General features: G+C 31.0%; 1 protein-coding gene and 1 long non-coding RNA gene across 2 annotated transcripts in view; one reads left to right on the forward strand and one right to left on the reverse strand.

Annotated features, from left to right (window-relative positions):
* Nucleotides 1-22,718, forward strand: part of LOC143190010 (uncharacterized) — a 52,688-nt gene that overhangs the window by 6,142 nt on the left and 23,828 nt on the right. The window lies entirely within an intron of this gene.
* LOC143191306 (uncharacterized) lies at nucleotides 22,275-22,630 on the reverse strand. Its single transcript, XR_013004466.1, has 2 exons — nucleotides 22,500-22,630; nucleotides 22,275-22,440 (listed from the first exon to the last, which is right to left on the reverse strand). It is a non-coding gene; the product is annotated as an uncharacterized LOC143191306 (long non-coding RNA).

Genomic DNA, 22,718 nt, shown 5'->3' on the forward strand with positions numbered 1-22,718 from the left:
CTAACCAATAAATTATACCGATTTTTCATAAGAAAGTGTCGAATTAAAAAAAACCTTTAAAATTAATTCATAGGCATAATAATAAAAAAATCCAAAACTAGCGAATCCAATTCGAACAAATCGAACGTGGCGAAATAGAAAAGACTTCGTGCCGGTAGGCCGAGAGATAAGCGAAATAAAATGCAGCATATCTCGGAGGCAACAAGTGGAGAATAAATTCAAAGAAATCGTGAAGACCTACTTTGGAGCGGAGGAACGTCGCTCTAGCGGTAAGTCGGCCCTGGGGCTTGGACAGGCCGTCGAATATGTGTTAATGACGGAGTAAATACCTTTTGCCGGGAGGGACGCGATGAAAGCGCTCAAATTCGATCGATTGGAAAACGACAAAATTTTCTTCTGCGTACGTACATATATACATATAGCGTGTGTGAAGAAAAAAGAGAAACCGGCGCTCGTGGTGCTTTTTCTTTCTAAATATATCGTGACGTTGATATATAAATATATCGTATCGACGCTATAATTCCTTTTTAGCGTTAGAACAGTAGTTAAATTAATAGTTAAGTAGATAAAATAGCTCATTAAGCGGGTACAGTGCAGTGCAACGCATCCTTCAAATTTACTTCTGTCAATCTTCGAACAACATACACACAGAACAGTATTCAAGAACACGCACAGCCTTTACAGTCCTTGAAAAAACTACATATAAGTCCACATACGCAGTCTCCATCAACATAGAACATTGTGAAGACTGTAGTCACCCGTCTATCTTTATAATTAATGAGTATTAGTGTAAATAAAATATTTTAACTTTACCAGTTTTTCTTTTTATAATCGGGAGGAAAAATAAGCGCACCATAACTAAAGGGTTTTTTCAATATTTAAGTTATTTTCGGATGTAAAGCTTTTATGCCATCTAACCAGCTTGTAACCAATCCAAAACTTTTTACTCTATTTTAGTCTAGAAATGTGTTGAAGTGATTTACTTGCAATTTTGTGTATATTCTTATATCGTATAACAGAATTTGATTTTTTATATTTTACTGTTCTTAAAAAAATATAGTTTATAATTTTTTTGCATTGCCGTAATTTGGCAATTTTTGTTTGTTTGACTTTTTTGTGTTTGAAGTTCCATTATTAGCATTTGTATACCTTCAATAAATTAACAATACAGAGGTTGTTATTTATATTTTGAACCAAATAATAAAATACAGTAAATAATAACGAAAATAGCTTTATTATTTTTTCAAGCATTCTCCTGATTTTCAGCTACAGGATAGTAGCATGGGATCACTCAAGTATCTGCTCTGATATGCTGATAATATCTGCTGATATTTCAACAAAGTAAACTGTACTTGGAACATTTGCCGACGACACAGTTATCATACCAAAAGATATATCTCTGCCTAAGGCTACATGAAAAGTACAAGTAGCAGTCAACATGATCTACAAATGGACTAGAGACTGGAAAATACAGCATAATAGTTCCAAATCCATTCATGTTAATTTTGCGTTTCAGCGAAATAACAAAAGCCTAATTGTATCACTAGACTGATGCCCGATTCCTCAAGCATAATCAGCTGAATTCCTCGGAACACATCTCGACGGCAGGTTAAATTGGAATCATCATGTTAGACAAAAAGCACAGCAGCATTAGGCTCAAAGTCAAGAAACTGTACTGATTAGTCGGAAGATACTCTTGACTAAAATTGACTTAAAATAACTGAAAATCAAAGAGATTGGTTTATCAGTCAATTATAAAGCCAATTGGGCCCTATAGGTATAAATAATAGTGATGGTATTAATTACCAATGCTTATCGCTACGTAACCAACAAAGAGCTCCATAATGATCTTAAAATCAAATGGATATACGATGTGATCCAAGATTGCAATTTAAAACATGAAGTTAGGTTGCTAAGTTATAGCAACGTGGAAGCAATACTGAACAACACGAACTTGTTTAGTATTTTCTTAACTTTAGCTTAAGTAATTTAGTTTTATTTTAATTTGGGAAATACATACTGAAATATTAATCCCGTACTTGCCTTGCTTGTGTATTACTGCAAATACAACAAAACAGTGGTAATAAATTAATTTGTAAACTAAGATTATACTAATGATATCTAATTATCCAATTATAAAAACAAAAACTAGCAAAGTAAAACTATTTTATTGATAATACCATTTAAATCACGATGAATCACGATGAAGTGGCACCAACTGTGCGCTTCTTTGACTTGGTATTGTTTCTTGCTATGTTCTTGTAGACTTGTGAAGACTGTCGAAGGGTGTATGCAATATAAGCGCTTGTTGAAAACTGTTTTGATGATTTTTGAAAATCACTATCGACTCTTGAAGGCTGACTTGACTGGTTCCCTCTTGATTCCCTATATGTGACTCCCCTCTCTGGTCATACCGTACTTGCTAATAAGTTTCCCTTCTGATTAATAGAAGTTATAATGTCCCATTGTGTTAAATAAACTCCAGGCAGCAACAATAAAACGCCACACAATGGTGACCAGGTTGCTAGAGAGTATTCCGTGTTATTTATCTGACGTCTTGAACAAATATTTTCCACAGAGTACATCTACGACTTCTTCAGGCACTGAAAAACGCCATATATCCTTGATATCCGGGAATAATTAAAAGTCCTTTGATGCCAAATCGGGGTTGTACGAAAGAGGACCCAACAATTCAACCTTTTCGTCAGCCAAATAGGTGAATGTTTTAGGCGACGTGTGAGAGCTTATATTATTTTTGATCGTATTTCACGATCATATATGATCAGATTATTTTCGTATTTTACGAAATACTTCTGGTAAGCAAACGCTTGCCTAGCATTCAAAATTCACGGTTCTATGTTGCTCTAATGTGGCATGGTTACCGCATAACCAGTTATTCCGAACAAGCAAACGATTATTTCCTTGTTGAGTTGCTTCGCACATTAATGACTTCAATCAGGTTTGACTAAAATGCATCACCTTTGTAGCCCTTTATTTCCACCAATTGACAGGAGCATCCATTTAAATTTTGACAAATTATGCGGAATTCAATGTGAGAAAATATTTTTTAACGAAATATTTATGCAATATCTTATTGATACTTGTCATACTAATTCCCAAGTATTAATTCCTAAGTTACAAGAAGATCTTCAAGAATGTAATTTCGTGCACAGAAATTACAACTAAATTCATTATACCAACATTTCACAGTAGCCAAGGATGTCAATCCATGTCGAAAGTAGTAAAAGTTCACGATTTGATTCAATTTTTTCACTGACAGAAACTTTTCAAGTCACTGTAAACAACACAAGAAGTTGTGTTTAAGTGGCAGAACGTTCTGAAGAAGGTTACCTCTATAAAGACCACGCTTAGACCTATTATAAATCAAATGGAATCATGTAAAGCCTAACAATACTTAGTATCGCCAAGTCTCAAAATAAAAATAACAAGCCTCGTACTAAAGTAAGGACTGTAGAAAATTGTCAAAACCAATGATATAATAGAAGCAGAATACTTTCTTGGCATGAAAATAGAGCAGACAGAAGAAGGATTACAAATTCATCAAAAACACATCATTCAATGACTGGTCAAGAAATTCAACCTGAAAGAAAGCAAGACAATACAATAATTTTTGCATCAGCGAAAATGAAGAAACAATTAAAAACGTACCGTATAGATAATATAATATACAGTCTTATGTACTTTTCGTTAGTTACGAGACTAGATATTGCATATAGTACTTCATATCAAAACAGATATTTGGATAAATAATATAAGTAATATAATAATATAATGGAAATCTGGAAAAAAATACTTCGAAACCTAAAAGTTACCAAGAACCATGGAGTAATGTACACGAAAGGTGATAGTGGACTTGAGGAATGGAAGGAATGAGTGATGTCGACTGGGGTAGTGACCGTTCAACTAGGAAAAATGTTTAGTGGCTTCATAAAGGCCACCCAGTGTCGTAGCGTTAATTCATTGGAAGGCAAATACATATCCGCAGGTTTGGCAACCGAGGAACAGTAAAGATCTAATAATATTCAGTATTGCCAAGCCTTAAAATATTATAAACGAATAGCAACCCCCGATTAAAAGAAAAACTATAGATAAATATTATAAATGACGAATTTACCAGTTAGATTGGGTTGCTTAACAATTTTCAAGCTTTTCGAATCGCTAATGAAAATACATAAAAGCATCTAAGACAAGGAAAACTAATATGATAATATGCTTATAGATAATAGACACATGATAATAGTTTACGCATACATACATTTAATAAATTACGATTTATTAAAGATAACATTCAAGAATAGACCAGTGGAGAAGCATAAAATACAATCACTGATTTGAAGATAACAATCGGAATAAAATAGAAAGGTAAAAGTTACAAACGTTTTTTTAATTGTCTCATTTGCAGATATTCTAAGTGGTGGAAATGTTTGTAAGAAAATTATCTTGAGTGCTCCTAGATAGTTGTCTTAAATATATTGTTAACGCGGCTAAGAAGTACGAAAAGGAAAGCGCAATTTTTTTAATTGTATTGTTCTTTAAATATTTTCCATCTAAATTATTAAATAATTATTATTGAATTATTGAAATTAAAATGTAATAGCATATCTTTGCTGCAATCTTCAAGGGAGTTTAATTTGATATATTTAATTTATTTGCTGTTAAGTATCTAAACCTTAAACTTTCAATAAGATCTTACCTTTGTTATATAATGGCTACCCAGATACTAACTCGACAGTACAATATATGTTTTTATGAACAAGCATAATAAAAAATACAAAAATTGTTATCAAAAACAAAAAAAAATGTTATGACTAAAACTAAAATCTTGAAGATTGAAATGTACCCAAAGTATGCACTAGTGCAAGCTTTAAAAGAAAACCATTTTTTTTTTAAATATTTGTTTGGTTTGGTTCCCTTGAGTCTAGAACACAGTGTTATCACACAGTTTTTTATGACAGTTGTAATCTGAAAGTCTCGGTGTAAGTAATGGTTCCTATAGTATCTCCAATAGTACAATACTCCTTAGGATTTTATTCTGAAATACTTATATAATTTTGTATGATAATTCGAGTTCTTTTCTTTTCGATATGCTCCTTCCAACGAAGAATGAAATAATAGTATTATTCATATTTATTGGTATATGAACAGCTTAGTTGAACGTGAATTCAATATGCGTAATTCACTCTTGTTGATTTTTGTTCTCCATATCTGGGTCCCCTTATTTATATTATTACTTGCGGTTGCAGTTTTCTGGTTGCTTCTTCGCTATTTCTCCAATAGCAAGTATTGCAGTATCATCAGCAAATGTTGGCTATAGGAACATTTTGTATTTATTGTATGTCATATGTATAAAGTAGGTAAAGAACAAGACCCAAGGTATCCTGCTTGCCTGTTTCTTTTCCTGTAAGCTTTCTCTTGTTTTACCATTTTACCGACACACGCGAGTTGAAGAGTTCAAGGTATTGCTTCGGTAGCATTTTATGGAGTTTGTACATCAGTATCTTATTCCGGACTTTACGGAAGGGTTGCATTTCGTTCAAAAATATAGCTGAGCAAACCTTCTCTTCGTAGGCTTTTCCAACAATGTCTGTCATTATATGTACCTAGATTGTACAACAGGAGTTGAACAAATACTTTGGATGTTACTGGTAATAATCAAATTGGTAGATTGGGTTTTAGTTCATTTGTTGGTTTTAGAATCATAATAATTTAAGCCATTTTCCAAACATCTAGGACACGTTTTAATAGAAATGCTGTATTAATCAAGTTGGCGAGTTTTATAATTCTCTTTCTTGATAGATTTTTCAACACTTGTCTGGTTATTAAGTTATAGCCCGGTACTTTCTTTGAAATAATATTGTTACATAGTCCAAAGTGTTTACGTTTTCGATTAAATGGGCGTGTAAGAATGTATGGGAAACATTTAAGGGGTGTTTTGTATAAGAAATAAAACCCTGAACTTGAACTTTTTATAAATAATTCTATTTTCATAAATAAATAGTTTCTATAATTACTTTCATTTTATGTATAACATTATTGAGTTTTCTCATTAAGATAAACAACTAAGTGTTAAAAAATATCACTTTACTAAACTGTTAATTATTACATGTGTCAATATAAGTAGTTACATTAAATAACAGGTTAGTAAGTTCATTTTACTTTTTATTTGATACGTTTTTACACAATGCCAAGTTTCACAAGATCGAAGCTGATGTCGGCTGATCGACAATGAATAATTTACACGATCCAATTCATTTGTTCCTAATAAGCTTTTCACGCTACACGCAGATCGACATGCTAATCGAGACATTATGGTTCGTACTGCTAATATGCATTTATTTTGGTAACAATCACCCAAATCTAGGATGAAGGTCGTTTCAAAAATATCTATGGTTGCTTGATTCTAACAAGAGTCAGGAGCAAGCGTAACCATTCAAATCGTGTTTTAAAATAGTTTTTTCTTCGTTACAAAAATGACAACACCACCTTTGTGCACCTCTGTTTTAACTAGAGAGTATATCTAAATTAGATAGATATTCGAATATATATATAGTCGTAAAAGAAACGTAAATACCATTCGATTTCGATACCATTTTTGTAGTATGATTGTCCTTTGCTTTAGAATAGGCCTCAGTTTCGGCGATCACCTCTTCATTCGACGAAAATTTCTTCCCAGCGATCTTTTAAGATCTGAGAACAGGAAATAGTCCCTGAGGGTCAGATCTGGATAATACGGTGGATGAGGAAGAAATTCTGAGGAAGACGAGGAAGCCCAATTCGTGGATTTCTGCCATCGTTTTCACTGACTTGTTACACGGTGCATAGTCTTGGTGAAGCAGCGCTGTTGATGGTCCGTCTTTTTTCAAGCTAGTCAATGAAAATTATTCCATGCGCATTCTAAAATACAGACGCCATAACCTTGCCAGCCGACTCTTGCATTTTCCCACGCTTTGGAGCGGGTTCATCGTGTGTAGTTCACTCGGATAAGCTCGCGCGACTCCCACTTTGCGCAGAGCTTTTTCATACCCAAATATTTGTAAATGATTTGATGTACACGTTCAGTTGATATCCACGTCTAAACTGAGCATACCAACCCTTGATGGTTGATTTTTCTGGGGCAGTGTCCGGAAACTCGACATCAAGCCAAGTTCTTGCTTCAACTGTATTTTTTCCCTTCAAAAAGCAATATTTTATCAACACGCGAAATTCCTTTTTATCTATTTTTTCACAATAACAAAAGTTGCTTCACTCAAAATATTATTATTCACAAACTAATGATCCGACAGCTGTCAAATTTATATACACATAGGGGCAACTAAAAATATAATAATAATAAAAATAATAATATAAATATAATAATAATAATAATAAAAATAATATGGATTTAATTCTAGTAGCGCCATCTATGTGTCAGGCCGGGGACTTTTCAATTCATTTGTTATATAATTTATATAACATTCTAGTATTAACATCTAATATATAATATAATATATAGTCTACAGCTATCCTCACTTATTTAGTTAAAACCTACATTGTACTGCAAACTAGTCTTGAAACGAAAGCAATAGATTTTCAATTTTTACCCTAGCCTGCCACTTTAGATCAGGTTTGTCTTAATGCTTTCATTGTGCTGCAAGGAGTGAGCTCTCATCTTTATTCATTAATATTACAATAATAAAAACATATATTTATATAACCTAAAAATTCTCTTTCTTCAGCTTCTTGTTAAGCCAACTTATAACATCACTTGTGGTCACCATAACTCCTGCCCAGACATTCAAATATGTTGGATCGTCACAGTTCATAAAATACTGAATTTCAAGCTCTATGGACACCTTTAGTTTCAAGTTCATCTGAAAGAGGTAGTAGTTTATGTTACACTTTGAAAAAAATGTTATAGGCTTTAATGAATACTTAAAAGTACTTCCTGAACTTGCTGATCTATTCAATCTGTAAAAAAATAACTGGAGACCTAGTATTTTTCCTATTCTTAATTAATATTGAGCTTAAATCCATATTCTTTCTATTTATTCTATAAGTATCGTTTAAACATATAATGTCTATGTTTTTTGAAGATTTTCTTCCATGATTGAAGTCATAAGACCCATAGCAATATTTTTACCTCTGACAGATATGATGATATTATTATGATATTACCTTCTATTATTATTACAAATACTACAATATTAAAATAAATAATTTTTTGACTTATTGAGCTTGTACGACCATTTAGTCATGTTTTGTCATGCACGCACATATTTTTAACATATCCTACCGAATAATGTTAGATAACCAGTTACATTTTACATTATCTATCATTAAGTAAGTTTAAAAAAATACCTTATCTTGGACATTTTGTTGATATTATCTAAAAGATACCATAACTTTTAGTCATATTTTAATTTTAGTTACTCCGAAGTAGCAGTGAACCTACGTCATCTCAATTTATAACGACCAAACGTTGTAATATTGCCGCATTAACTCTGAATTTTAGTTTATTTTAGCTTAGACATATTATTACAATTTTAATCTAAATAAAACAATGAAACAAAAGTGTTATCAAATATAATTTAATTTAACATAATACATCTAATGCGTATATTATCGAATAATTTATACTAGAGTTATTTATACAGCCATTTATGTAGTGGTATCTCCTGGAGGCCTAATCCATCTAATTAACAATTGTATATCCAAATAATCTATTTTACTTTCATTAGAGAGCATATTTATCTTTTTATCGTGTGTTTCCTTGTCAAGTCATTTTGATATCACTGTACTTTTTGTTTCTTCCGTTACTATCTGTGTACACCATTCTTGATGAAATTAATCACTGATTCTCACCAATGCATTTACCATTTCTACAAAACAGTTAGTATTCATCCTCTTCTCATATATTCTAACCTAATTCTCATGTATATTTCTAAACAATTACAAACCATACATTACAATTACATATCCATGTACACATATCTTTCATACCGTGCAATACCATTTTCTACAGTTATTCTCTATTAATTATATATATATATATATATATATATATATATATATATATACACCTTTAGTCGTTTCCACTTATCATCTTATCCTACAAATTGTCGGCATTGCATCATTATCATATATCCCCAAAGTTTTATTTAATTACTGTCACTTTCTCAGTCACTATTAAAGTCGATCACTAAGCTGTTAATTTCGAATCTATCTAAAACTTGTGCACAATTCCACTATTTGCCAGTTTCTTCCTCTGTGTGTCTGATGAAGTTTATCCAAACCATTATGTCTGGAAATTCCATTAGGCCTCTTCAAGGGTTATCTTTACACCATTTAAATCCTATGTCTCTAAAAAAATATTTAAATCCTAACTGTGTTTGAACTTACATCACTCAAAATGCTGCATATCATATGGCATATAAGTTTTTTATGAATACTTTCCAGACTAACAATTTTCTCTGAAATGATTTTATTAAATTACGTTTATATAGAAAAATTAGTTTGTGTACTCACTGTTTTTATACATTTTATATATTTGATCTGGAATAGAGTTAACATCAAGGTGCTCTTGATTCGTCACCTACTTCGAATGTGGATGGTTTTTCTTTGGTGAATATAATTTCTTCCTCTGTGTGTCTGATGAAGTTTATCTAAGCCATAATGTCTGGAAATTCCATTAGGCTTCTTCAAGGGTTACCTTTACACCATTTAAATCCTATGTCTCGAAAAAATTCTTGAAATCCTAACTGTGTATGAACTTACATCACTCAAAATGCTGCATATCATATGGCATATAAGTTTTTTATGAATTCTTTCCAGACTAACAATTTTCTCTGAAATGATTTTATTAAATTACGTTTATGTAGAAAAATTAGTTTGTGTACTCACTGTTTTTATACATTTCATATATTTGATCTGGTATAGAGCTAACATGAAGGTGCTCTTGATTCGTCACCTACTTCGAATGTGGATGGTTTTTCTTTGGTGAATCTAATTTCTTCCTCTATGTGTCTTATGAAGTTTATCTAAGCTATAATGTCTGGAAATTCCATTAGGCTTCTTCAAGGGTTATCTTTACACCATTTAAATCCTATGTCTCTAAAAAATCTTTAAATCCTAACTGTGTTTGAACTTATATCACTCAAAATAATGCATATCATATGGCATATAAGTTTTTTATGAATACTTTCCAGACTAACAATTTTCTCTGAAATGATTTTATTAAATTACGTTTATATAGAAATTTTTTTGTGTACTCACTGTTTTTATACATTTCATATATTTGATCTGGTATAGAGCTAACATGAAGGTGCTCTTGATTCGTCACCTACTTCGAATTTTTTTTAGAGACTTTACTGACAGTACCCATACTAATATTTAGCTATACTAATATTCAGTTATACTAATATTCAATTATAAAAACATTTTCAATAAAATCGCAGCAACTTATAACATTTAATATAAGCAATACTTATCACTCTAACGAAATTTATTGGCAAGAGAAGGCCCCCATTCTCTCGTTCCTGTTTGAAGTAACTACTTAGGGATGCAATCAGTTTCTTATCCTGACTAACTATTGCTTTTGGAATCTCCAATCAGAGCAATATGATATATTAAGCAGCGATTTTAAATTTATGAAAACAAGCAAAAACAATTTTGATTTTTTTTATTTATCGGTTTATAATCTCTTATTATCACTAATGTTTTGAAGAATTTTGCAGACTTTAACAACCGAACGACTTTTAGCTCATTCGTTTACGTGTTCGAACGTATCAGACAGCATTTTCCCTCTTTGTATCTGGAATAAAATGAGGACGAAAATATTATCTGATTCTAAAACGAATGTACAAATTACGCCAGGTAATAATTAAACATCTTACTAAGAATAATATATATTCATAAACTTGATAAACTAAAAAATGTTTGTAATTGGTTTGCCAATTTTTGTTTATCAAATTTTGACGACCATACATAATAAATTAAAAAAGTAAGATCAGATGATATTACAATATGCGCATGCACAGTAAGAAACAATCATATATTACATCTTATTCACTTCCCTGTAATCTTGGCAAATCTGTCAATTTGTGTTAGTACGAAATACGCATGTGCAAACCTAGCCAATTCTCGTAACTCGCAAAACAATAATTTTAATGGAGTAATACTCAATATTCATTAAAACTCTTTTTAATCGACTTCGAAAAAGGATGAGGTTCTATGTTCCACTTTTTTTAATGTATCTTCGCGGATATCTCCATCAATTGTAGGCCGATTTTCAAAATTGTTTTTTTATTCGAAAGCATGCACCTCCGAGGTAGTCCCATGGAAAAAAAATCAGGATCTGTTGGGAGAAAAAGGGAAGAAACGCTCAAATTTCAGGCACGTACAAAGTTTCTAGTTGCAATGTTATTGCTGAGCTTATGTGATGGAAATTACGAAGTCGTTCAGTGCAAAAGCCATTCAGTTTGCTTTTTAAGCACTAACTCTAGCATATAAGACCTCGTAGAAACATTTCAGACAACTACTTCTATAGTGTAATGGTTAAAGCGTTTAGCTCCCCAACGGAGGTCGCGGGTTCAACTTCCGGTGGGGGCGATAACTCTTTGTTGTTTTAGTTCAGTTAGAATATTTATCAAATCACCTAGCCTAGGTAGCAAACAGCGGGGCCTGAAACGTTACTTATTTTCAATCATTGTTTCTTTATTCCCATTTTTCCTCATACGAGCTGCACCTTTATTTGGCCTATCCATTGCAATATTAAATAAAATAATTGCTTAATTTATTGAATAAATATCGTGGAAAAAATGGGGATAATAAAATATTTTTAACTAAAAATTAAAAAATAAACAAACGTAGATTTTTAACACAAATAATAATATTTTAATTAGCCTATATTTTATTTCACCTATCTACTATGCTTTTTTTATATTCTACTATTTATTTACCTATTTATCTATTTACAATATTATTTTAACTACTATCGACTGACCAGTTTGAAGTCGTTGCCGAGTCCAAACAATACAAAAATAATAATATAATTTTGTGATATTTATACAAAATTAAATTACGAACAAAACAAATCTAATTTGTTGCTCGCCACCGTTTTAGCTCCTTATTTATTTTTTGAAGTCGGTTCAATTTTTTTGTTAAAAATATTTTTCTTGGCTATGTATCTCCAATTATTCATTCTTCTTAATAACAATTCTTCAGACAATTTATGCCGCGTTAGAAATGCAAAGAGGATGATTGGCAAAACGTAAGTTCCGTACTGTTTCTCATCAATATTGTTCGTACACATAACATCGTATAAATTACACGATCGGATCGGCATTAGGGCTACAAGAAACAAGTTCTAAATCGAAACAGAGCCGACGTTTGAATTCATCGGGTGTACCGTCGAGTCGTGCACGAAATGAATGGCGAACGGACGGATGGTTGGTTGCCCGTTAGTCCGACATTCTTACGCAAGAAATCTTGTTTACAATTTGAAATTTCACAGAAACGGGCTACGTCTAACGTAAGCGCGATATTTTCCATCACTTTCTTCATCTTAATTATTGTTTTGTGCGGTCGGTTCTTACTCTAAAGCTGTCATTAAGCGAATACGTTACTCATCATTTTTCAAGGCTAACGAGATCTGCACGGGGTTCTAGGAAAATTGGATTTTTTGCCGGTTTCGCTAGCAGACATAGTTAATGAAAGTTAGTTGGGAGTTTTTGTCAGTTTTTATGACTCGGCAATGCAAATGTAATAACGTTTAATTTAACGTAAGATGCAAAAAATATCAAAACTGCGAATCGTATATAAGTTTATATAAAAAATAAACATCCAGCAGTAATGGGGCCAATCGTTCTGAATAATTAATCGTATAATCGTAATGAATAATTTACCTCTAGAGATGAAAGGTAGGTAATTTGTACGATACCTGAAATTATTGTAAGGTCAGCAGGCTTATTGTGAAACAGCAATGAAATATAAAATATCCTTCCATCGAGATATTTATTAACCTCCATATGTAAAATGCTGAACGATTTCGACTAGACCATTGTGATGTCTAACGACAATCTATATATAAGTGTCAAATTCGTTAGATTTTCTATTTGCTTCATTTTACATCAGAATATTTGACGTAAAGAGTTTACAAACAAGTTGGCCATGATATTTCTATATGATTTTCTATTATTGATATTTAAAAAACATAAATAAACTAAAACAAATTTATAAATAAATAATTGGATTAATTAATTAACTAACATTAAAATAATCAGTCAATCTCATGTAATATTGGCAAAAACTAAACGCTAATCATATTATGCTAATTCAAGCAAACTAAATTTGCCAGTAATAGACAACAGTGTTTGACATTTGACATTGAGACCTAGAATTGATTATAGAAACCTTGAAATAAAGGCACATAGAAGGCGATCTCCCACACAAAAAGTTTTAATTAAGTTTTGCGCCACTTAATTACCAGAGGGCATTTCAAGTGGAAATATTTAGAGGATACAATTTAAAAATAAATTTTAATAAAATATTTTATGTAAATATCAGTTAAACTTGAATGAAATATTTTAAATACACAAAAAATCACAAACATACTGCCTAATTTGACATTTATTATGTTTAATAAATATGAAAACATTTTCATTAATTTTAAATGAAAATATACTGAAATGTGTTTAAGATGTTGCATATATTGTATGCAGATTTCATTTGACATATGACAGTAACAAATACAATTTATCATAAAACCAGTCATCATAATCTAAGTGAATTTAATTATAAAATAAACAAACAAAAATTTTTTGGTCCAAGTCACCTGAGTGCGCGCAAAGGGGGTTTTATTTACTGCAGGGGGGAATGGGGGAATTAGGATTTAAAATATTATTTTCATTATAGGGGGAAATTAAAAAATAAATGATTTATAAAATATTTTATTTAAATACTAGTTTCCTTTTGGACAGGTTCAAAGAAATGGTCTGTGAACATATACAAATTATTAAAAACTTACTATTAAATTTGCAATTAGAAATTGCATCTTGGTTAAGCAATGATATTTCACATTTGGGTCCATAATCATCTCTGAAATGCAAAAAATATACCTGTTCGAAAACTTTATGTAGCAAATCATAAAAGGTTCTCTCAAGTATACCATTATTCATTTTTAAAAACCCCTTCTGCGCCAGAGAATCTTTTGGAAAATAACTAATTTTATATGAACTTTGATATCCTGGAAAACAACATGCATATTCTGATTTTGCATTTAAACAAAAAATATTTAACTTATATGCTACAAAAATATTGACGTAGCAAGAACTTTCCTTACAAATATACACAAAATAAATTAAAATGAAAATAACGTATCACATAGATGCTACAAAATTTCAAATCAAAAGAATTAGAAATCATCCCAGAAAATATCCTTACCCAGCCTGGTTACTCGCGTGACTGAGATCATTTTCCTTGTCAGATTTTACACTCTTGCCTAGAACATTCACAAATTTTAAACAATCACAAACATAAATTTACGACCATGTGTCCCAGCAGGATTCGAACCCGCGGCTATCGCAACAATAGGAGGACTGTCCCATCGCCTTTACCACTGCGCCACCATCGTGAACGGTTATGATGCATTTGCGTGTAATATTCTATTTATGTTTTATAATAATGGGTATCATATCAACATAAATTATGTTAGACCCAATTGAAAGTGAAAACGAATATATTATTAGGGACTTAGGCATATATTCTGATCATTTTATCATTTTAAAAAGGCGTTTATTGAGAAATATTGGTACGATATATATTAATAAAAATATTTTCCATCATATTCTACGACTTTTTCACATATTTCTGGCAACATTAAGATAACGCATGAATAGAGCGATGTTGGTTTGGCAACGATCCAATAGTCAATGCATTTTCGCATTTCAAAATCGCGTGCCTACTAGGACAGCAAATATATCTGAACAAATGCTAATTAGAAGGCGCTGTACCTGTAAAGTACGCTAGATGCGGCGGAATTTTTCATTTGTTCTGTGTTCAGGATGTCAGAGAAATAAATTCGTACATTTGTTAATTATGTTTATAAAATTCTTATATTTGTTTCCCCAAATGGCGTTTTTATAATATATACATTTTTATAGCTCAATGACGGTATTTTGGGTTTCTCTGGCAGGTTAGAATTTCACTTTTTATCGCCGCTGCTTGGCTTCTAGTTTATTTGGAAACGAAAAAAACTGTTATAAGTGATACAGTAGATACAGTATACTTTCAGTATGGGTATAACACACACGCCATATTAAATAGAGTGAAGAAAGAGGTTCACAAGTAATCAGTCTGATCAGTTCACTCTCTAAACTTTCCGAGAAAGCAATATTGGCAGCAACTATCCATCAGGCACTTATAAAAAGTCGCAAAGCTGGAGCCATCTTTCTAGATGTAACTTTCGAGTATGGGACAACGCTCTAATATTTAAAGCAAAACAATTAGGTTTACCGGATGACCTAATTTCCTTGATCCAAACATACTTGGAATATCCTTTCAAGTAAAGATCGGCGGTGCAACAAATCTCCGCAGGAGTCCCGCAAGGTGCTCCCCTAGCCCTGTTTAACCTGTACATGGCTGATTTCCCACTTCCTAAGAAATCTCACCCAGCATTTTATGCAGACGACACAGTTTTCTTCACCACCGATTATAATCCTGACACCATCCGCGACAGACTTCAGATCCAACTTAACCAGACGATTGTGTGTTATAAATTCTGACGACTACAGATTAAACTCGGAGCGAAACTCAGGTTATTCTGTTCCATCGCAAGAAGGAGTTCCACGCATACCGGACTGTAAAACGAATTTATAACTTTAGACAGACACATATTGATGACGTGTGTCACTACTGTTTTGAATAGATTATACTAAGTAATTCAACAATCTGCAACAGTGTACCCTTCAATACGTGGCCTAGAGTTCATAGGCGCGTGGATGAATCATTTTGTGTCTTGCGACAATACGTTGTTTAATTTGCTCAATTAACATCGGTGGGCATCTGCAGCCACTGTTGCTATCAAAATTTATAGCTAATCAACATACATGCAAGCACGTAATATTATTTAACAAAACTAATTTTGTTGTTGTCTATTTTTTGTAACTAGAGATTATAAGAATTTTTCATAATTTTAATCGCTAATAACTTTAACTGGACACAATATTAAGTAATATGCATACGCTGAATATCAAAGGAATTTCTTAACAGTGTTCTATAATATAAAAGTAATTATATAATATTATTTCAAAAAAGAGGAACACCAGAAAATGTACTGGGCCTAAATATAAAATAATTAAATAAATAAAAGTTAAGAAGAATACACATTTTAAATATATTATATTAATATATGTCAAAGATATTAAATCAAATAACACATAACTAAAAATAACTAACACTAAACAATAAACACAATAATTTATCAAAACTATATATGTAAACTAGCGACCCTCCCCGGCTTCGCACGGGTGCAATGCTGATACTAAATTAAATACACTACAGAAAAATATGAACGTTGTATATAAAAACATAGCGGCCCGCTCCGACTTTGCACGGGCATAAAATATATATGCCTATGTCACTCAATGAAAACATGATTAAAATCGATCTAGTATTTTTGGTTCATTCATTACTGCACGCATTAAATTTGGAGTAAAACAATTCCTCTTCCCCTATACTTACTATGAAGATTTCCTGCTATCTTTGGAATATCTAAATTGATACAATTTTTATTACATTAGACATTTTTAAACGCAAATTTTAAATTTGTAATATCCGAAAATATTTGTTTAATTTACATGCTGTAAGGAACCATATTGATCTATATTAATTGCACACTGTATTTAAGGTACTTAATTCGATAAGGATTAATGCTGTATTGCTTAAAATAGCTTCGTAAATAAGCCATTTTCTCACGTAAAAAGTAAACAATAAAAATGGTTAATGTGGGTTATCCCTAAAAGATAAACATATACCATCGCGGACTTTTTTGTAGACCTTTTTATGGTGTCGTATAAATACTGTCGTACATTAATTTGATCTAACTCTTAGGGTTAGGCAGCGTTTTTGCTAATTGCTAAATAAGCCTAAAAAAAATAGGTTAATTTACTACATCACGTTAGAAACCTCTAAAATTAGCAATGTTGCCTTAGTATATTATGCATGTATTATACATATAAACCTTCCTCTTGAATCACTCTATCTATTGAAAAAAACCGCATCAAAATCCGTTGCGTAGTTTTAAAGATTTAAGCGCACGTAGGGATATAGGGACAGAAAAGGCGACTTTGTTTTATACTATGTAGCGATAAGTAAAAATATTAATTAAATGTAATACTTTTATTGATGTTTACATTTTCTAAACACATCTTCGTTCGCTTGTTTTTTTTCTTAACATCCTTTTTATTGCTTAAAAGGTAAATATAATTAAAATTCACGGTGTTGTTATGACTATGTTGTAGAGACAAGTTGTTATTCTCGCCTGTACGTAAAGAAGAAAAATAAAGTGACCACATTTTTTTCTGGTGAAAACCCCGAAGATTTGTGGCGTTTTACCGCAAAGACCTTGAGTTTACCCACCTATTTTTTCCCTCTACTCGGTCTTGTACCGCATTCTTCGAGCACCGTCATCACTGAGATCTAAAAATATCAATCGGTCACGGGTCCAGTCCACCTTTGACATTTTCGAATCTAGAATTATATAATTGAAAATGCGTGTACGAATGCGTGCGATATAGTGCTGTTTATGACATTTCTTCTAATGTTATATTTTAGCAACAACTTCAATTTTAGAATAAAAAATATCGGTTATTCATGAAAACAATATCGATACTTCTATTCAACGGTATCTATCTATAACATATGGGCTGAAAAGTCCAGGACGTAATAAAGGAAACGCATTTTTTCTTGTTTAAAATTGATTTTATTAATCAACGTAATTTCCATCAAGAGTTACACAATCATGTCAGCGTCGCTCTAACATTTCAATACCACTTTTTAGAACGAACGATTTACTTTTTTCCTGAAAATAGGCCTCAATTTCAGCGATAATCTCTTCATTCGAGCGAAATTTCTTACTGGTGTCTCTACGACCACGTTTGAAATCAGCAATCCAACGTTTGAATGTTGTTTCTGATGGAGCGGAGTTCTTATAACGCTTTTCAAGCCATTGCTTCGCATGAACGATATTTTTCACATTATGAAGCAGTGTAAAATTAAAACACGAAATAGTCCGAAATCTATTGTTTTAAAAATAACAAAAATAGTATATATCACTATTACTCACAATAACTGAATATGGAGGTTAGTACTAACTGAAAAAGATGTGATAAACTTTTATACATTTTTACTCCAGCCCTAATTTTCTACGCAATATTCTTTTGATAACCAAAGGGGAAAAATCTCAAAACAAAAGTTCGATACTCCCTAAATTCCTAGGTTTTAAAATTGATATTTCAATATAAAACTCACAGTTCGATAAGGAATGCTAGGAATCAGATATAGACGATTACCGCTATTTTTTTCAAAAAATATATCAGCGAAAAATATCGACGTTTTTGAAAAATATATTGATATTTTTTCGGTATCCCTAGTTCAAGTGGAGTATTGCAATTGATCCTATCGGGAGATATTTTTAATTCTGACGAATTTACAATGAATCAAGTCATACCATATACTTCTTGAGCTATATTCAAATATTCTTGTGTTCGAAAGAAATATTTCAAGATTTCTTCAAGATACTCTAAACGATACAAATCAGTCAAGTTACGGACCGATAACAAAAGCACTTATAGAATGAAGGTTATGTTAATCCAAGTTTCCAATGAAAATGTCCGATGGCGCCTGACAGCAGTTAGAGTTACCAACTTCAAAATTAGTAAAAACCTGTGTTGTTTTGAGTTAACGTGATTAGATTAGTTAATATAATTTCATATCCGTTTTCATCTAAATCCCACTCTTTATCTACATTTCCTTGCCAAATAACATCAACATTATAGCATATAAAAAAATGGAGATTTTGAACCGTATAAAATATAGCTTTCAATTGTTATAACCTTTAATTAAAAACATAAAATTAGTGTCTTATTAAATCACTTCAGGTCAGTGGTTATCGATCATTGGGCATACATGGGACTTAACACTTAAAATGTCAATTTAGTGAACAAAACGTTTACAAAATGTATTGGTTTCAGATAGAATAATGAGAAAACAAGAAAGATTTGATAAATAATTCTTTGTTATTTCAAATCCCGAAATATAAAAGGCGACACGACAAAGTTGAATTGAAAAAGTTGAATTTTATACGATGAATTTTATAGTCTTCCGATACACAGGTGTGTTTCATTCTAAATACTTTTTTAATCATAATTAAATCAGTTAATGAACGTCCTTCACAGAACCCTCACCTACGTATCCACGTCACCTCAAATTTCACATATAAGCAAATAAATGCCACTACAAAGAGAACTATCATATATTAGCAAATGACTCATGAATTATGTAGATATATCAAATTGTTGGACCTGCTCTAATGAATTATTAATTAAATTAAAGGCATATTTTCTATACTTTTTTAAGTACGTTTCAAAATTATTAGATACAACAAATAACAAAAATATTGGATTTTTAAACCAAATAATATAAAGTTTTTTTTTATTATTTCAAATTAACATCAAGGTCGTGTTTATTTTTTTAATATTAGTTTTGATTGAAGTAAAGTGATTTTTTAACTATTATTAAATTTCTTAAAACTCCAGAATTACATAACTGACATTCAATTAAAGAAAATAAAATATTAAAGACTTCTAATACTAACTATTGTCTAATTTTCTAATAATCAAATATAATAAATGTTGAAATAATTTTTATTTCTGTGTTATATATGATTATTACTTTTTAACAGTGCTATTGACGTCACCAAGAGGTTGACGTGATTAAAACTCATATAAATACATAGAAAATATGAAAAGCATATAATTGAGGCTTGCGCTACGTCCAGGAATATAGCTACGCAATTTTTTATTTTCATATAGTAGTATACTACATAACTTCATAGGTTATGCATATGTTTGCCTGCTATAAAACGTCGCATGATCATGTTGAAGTTAATGTCGCTCCAAACGATCTAATAACTATCTCTATTGAGCTAAAAATGTATTCTACTTGCTTGTTATTGCCCTCTCGATAACAATCATTTAAAAATATTTACAGGTATAGTTTTAATAATAATATGAAGAAGAAACCAATACCCTCAAAATGGTCGACCCTATAGTAAGTCAAGAACATCGAAAAATATTTAATTGAAAAGGTCTAAAATATAATAATCAACTAAGGATAGAGATTATTTAAAATTCTTCTTGTACTACAAAGCAGACAAATGTTAAAGTTACTTTTGGTTACGTATTTTATCAATGTATATTCGATATCGGTGTACCCGACATGAATATAAATGAGCAGACCTTAATAAATGAATAAAATACATACGTATAGTGTGATACTATAGTAAAATAACATGCGTAATATAACAGTTTTAAATACACTGTTACAATAGTTAACATTATTCGGAAAACGCTACATATTCAGTCTTAGTAAAAAGAAATGCAAATTTTATGGGAACGAAAAATAAATGTTCAATTATCAGATCCATTAAAGCCGTTAATGTACCATTTATGGTGTTCGAACAAACAATAAGTTTATGTTGCAAGACAATTCTTATATTTTAATTATCTGTAATTTCCAAGAACATATGAAAACAAAATAACAGGTATTCATTAATTAAATGTCAATAATCACTTAATAAGATTTAAATTTAATACAATAATAATATTTTATATTAGTGTGTTTTTATATATATAAAACTAATCCTTAAAATTTGACTATGAAAAAACAGTTTATTTAAGAAAAAAAAAATGTTTTATATTTTCTTATGAGTAGTTCAGGTTCAGGTCATTATAAATAGAACATTATAATTAGATATAATTAGATACATTTTCTGTTTTGGGATAAGTATTGTCACCAGAGCTATAATAATTGCAGTGAATTTTATTTTTAAGTGACAATGTATTAATTTATTAAAAACATTGTAAAAAATCATATTAGACTCTCTATCTAAACACAAAAAGCCTTAGAAATTTAATAGAGTAATTAGGAAATATTTAAAAAAGTTCTTTCTTGAAATACAGGTTTTTAAACCAATGATGTAGCAATGTCGAAACTGTTAAGAATATATTGTATTTAAGCCGACAAAAACGCTTTTCTGAGATTCACCACCCAGCGAAAAATGTTTACTTCCAAAACAAAAGATATTCCGACGACAAAAAAATTGTTTTGGTTTGTAAATGAAACACAAAAAAAGCAAATCTTCGAAAGAGCATATCCAATTCAAAAACACGATTATGTCGATAAACAACACATATTTCATCTCTTGTTCATAAAACGTTTATATCTTAAGTAGACAATTCAAAGCGCCAGTATTAATTTCATATAAAAAATGAAACAATTACATTTATTTCATTTTAAATGGTCTAGCATCACTTTTTAAGCCAAGAATCTATATGCTGCATTTGTAGAATCAACATGACATCTTCCTCCTGAAGAGTATGATCAACGCATTGATTTGTAACTATCCATTAGCTTGTCATTAGTGATGCTGAATTTAGACTCTGCAACCCAAATTACACAATAGGCTAGAAGGTTAGAATGTGCTTTTCGCAACTTCAAAATATCGAAACTCCATGGGTTCACAGGTTATCCCTCAGTTTCCAACTTATCTCAAAAATTTATAGCTGTTTTGATAATATTAGATTTTAATTTCTAGCACAAAATATATTTTTATTATATTAGTCTCTTAAATTTTAAATTTGCAATATTACACAATAATGTTATTTCTTATTCTAGCAGTACCGTCTCAAATCTAATGCATATATTATCAAAGGATTTAAAACTACAATACTAGTGCACAGTTATAACAGTTTGTTAGTTAGGGTTGTGTTTGATAATATTTACATAGACCTCTTTTCCATACCACCTATGAGTTAGAGAGTTCTAGGCGCCTTTGTAGGTAAAGTTCTATGAATTATTAATACATATCATGACTAATAAAACCTAATAAATTGTTATTCCAACATTTGCCTTTTTCCATCAACTGGTTGGATATATTGGTCCCATTCTGAAATATCAATGTCTCATCTAAATACATAAATTGAAATAATAAGTCTTCCTTCATTTTATTATATACTTTTAATCTCTGATAAAGCTAACATCAAGCTGATATTGATTTGTCATCCGTTTCGTATAAGGACGTTTTTTTTTCGGTGAATTCAAGATCATATTTTTAATGTTTTTGAGATATTTCAGTGACAGTGTCCATACTAATATTCAGTGCAGCTAAAAATTATTTTCAATAAAAATCGCAGCAAATAATTTTTAACAGTAAAAATGCTTACGTCTCTAACGGATTATACTGGCTAGGGGGCGAGGGTTGTTCCTCCATTATCTCGTTCCTGTTCAAAGTAACTGAATAGAAACGCAATATGTTCTGTCTGCTTCGGAATTTTCAAGCAGAGTAATAATAAGCAGCGATTTAAAATATATCAAAACAAGCAAAGCATTAAAATAACGTTTGCCAGTTTATAACCTCTTATCACTATTGTTTTGAACAATTT

Source organism: Rhynchophorus ferrugineus, unplaced genomic scaffold, assembly GCF_030347505.1.
Source record: "Rhynchophorus ferrugineus isolate W39M unplaced genomic scaffold, kcgeb_rfMv2 rfM2, whole genome shotgun sequence".
Taxonomy (NCBI): domain Eukaryota; kingdom Metazoa; phylum Arthropoda; class Insecta; order Coleoptera; family Curculionidae; genus Rhynchophorus; species Rhynchophorus ferrugineus.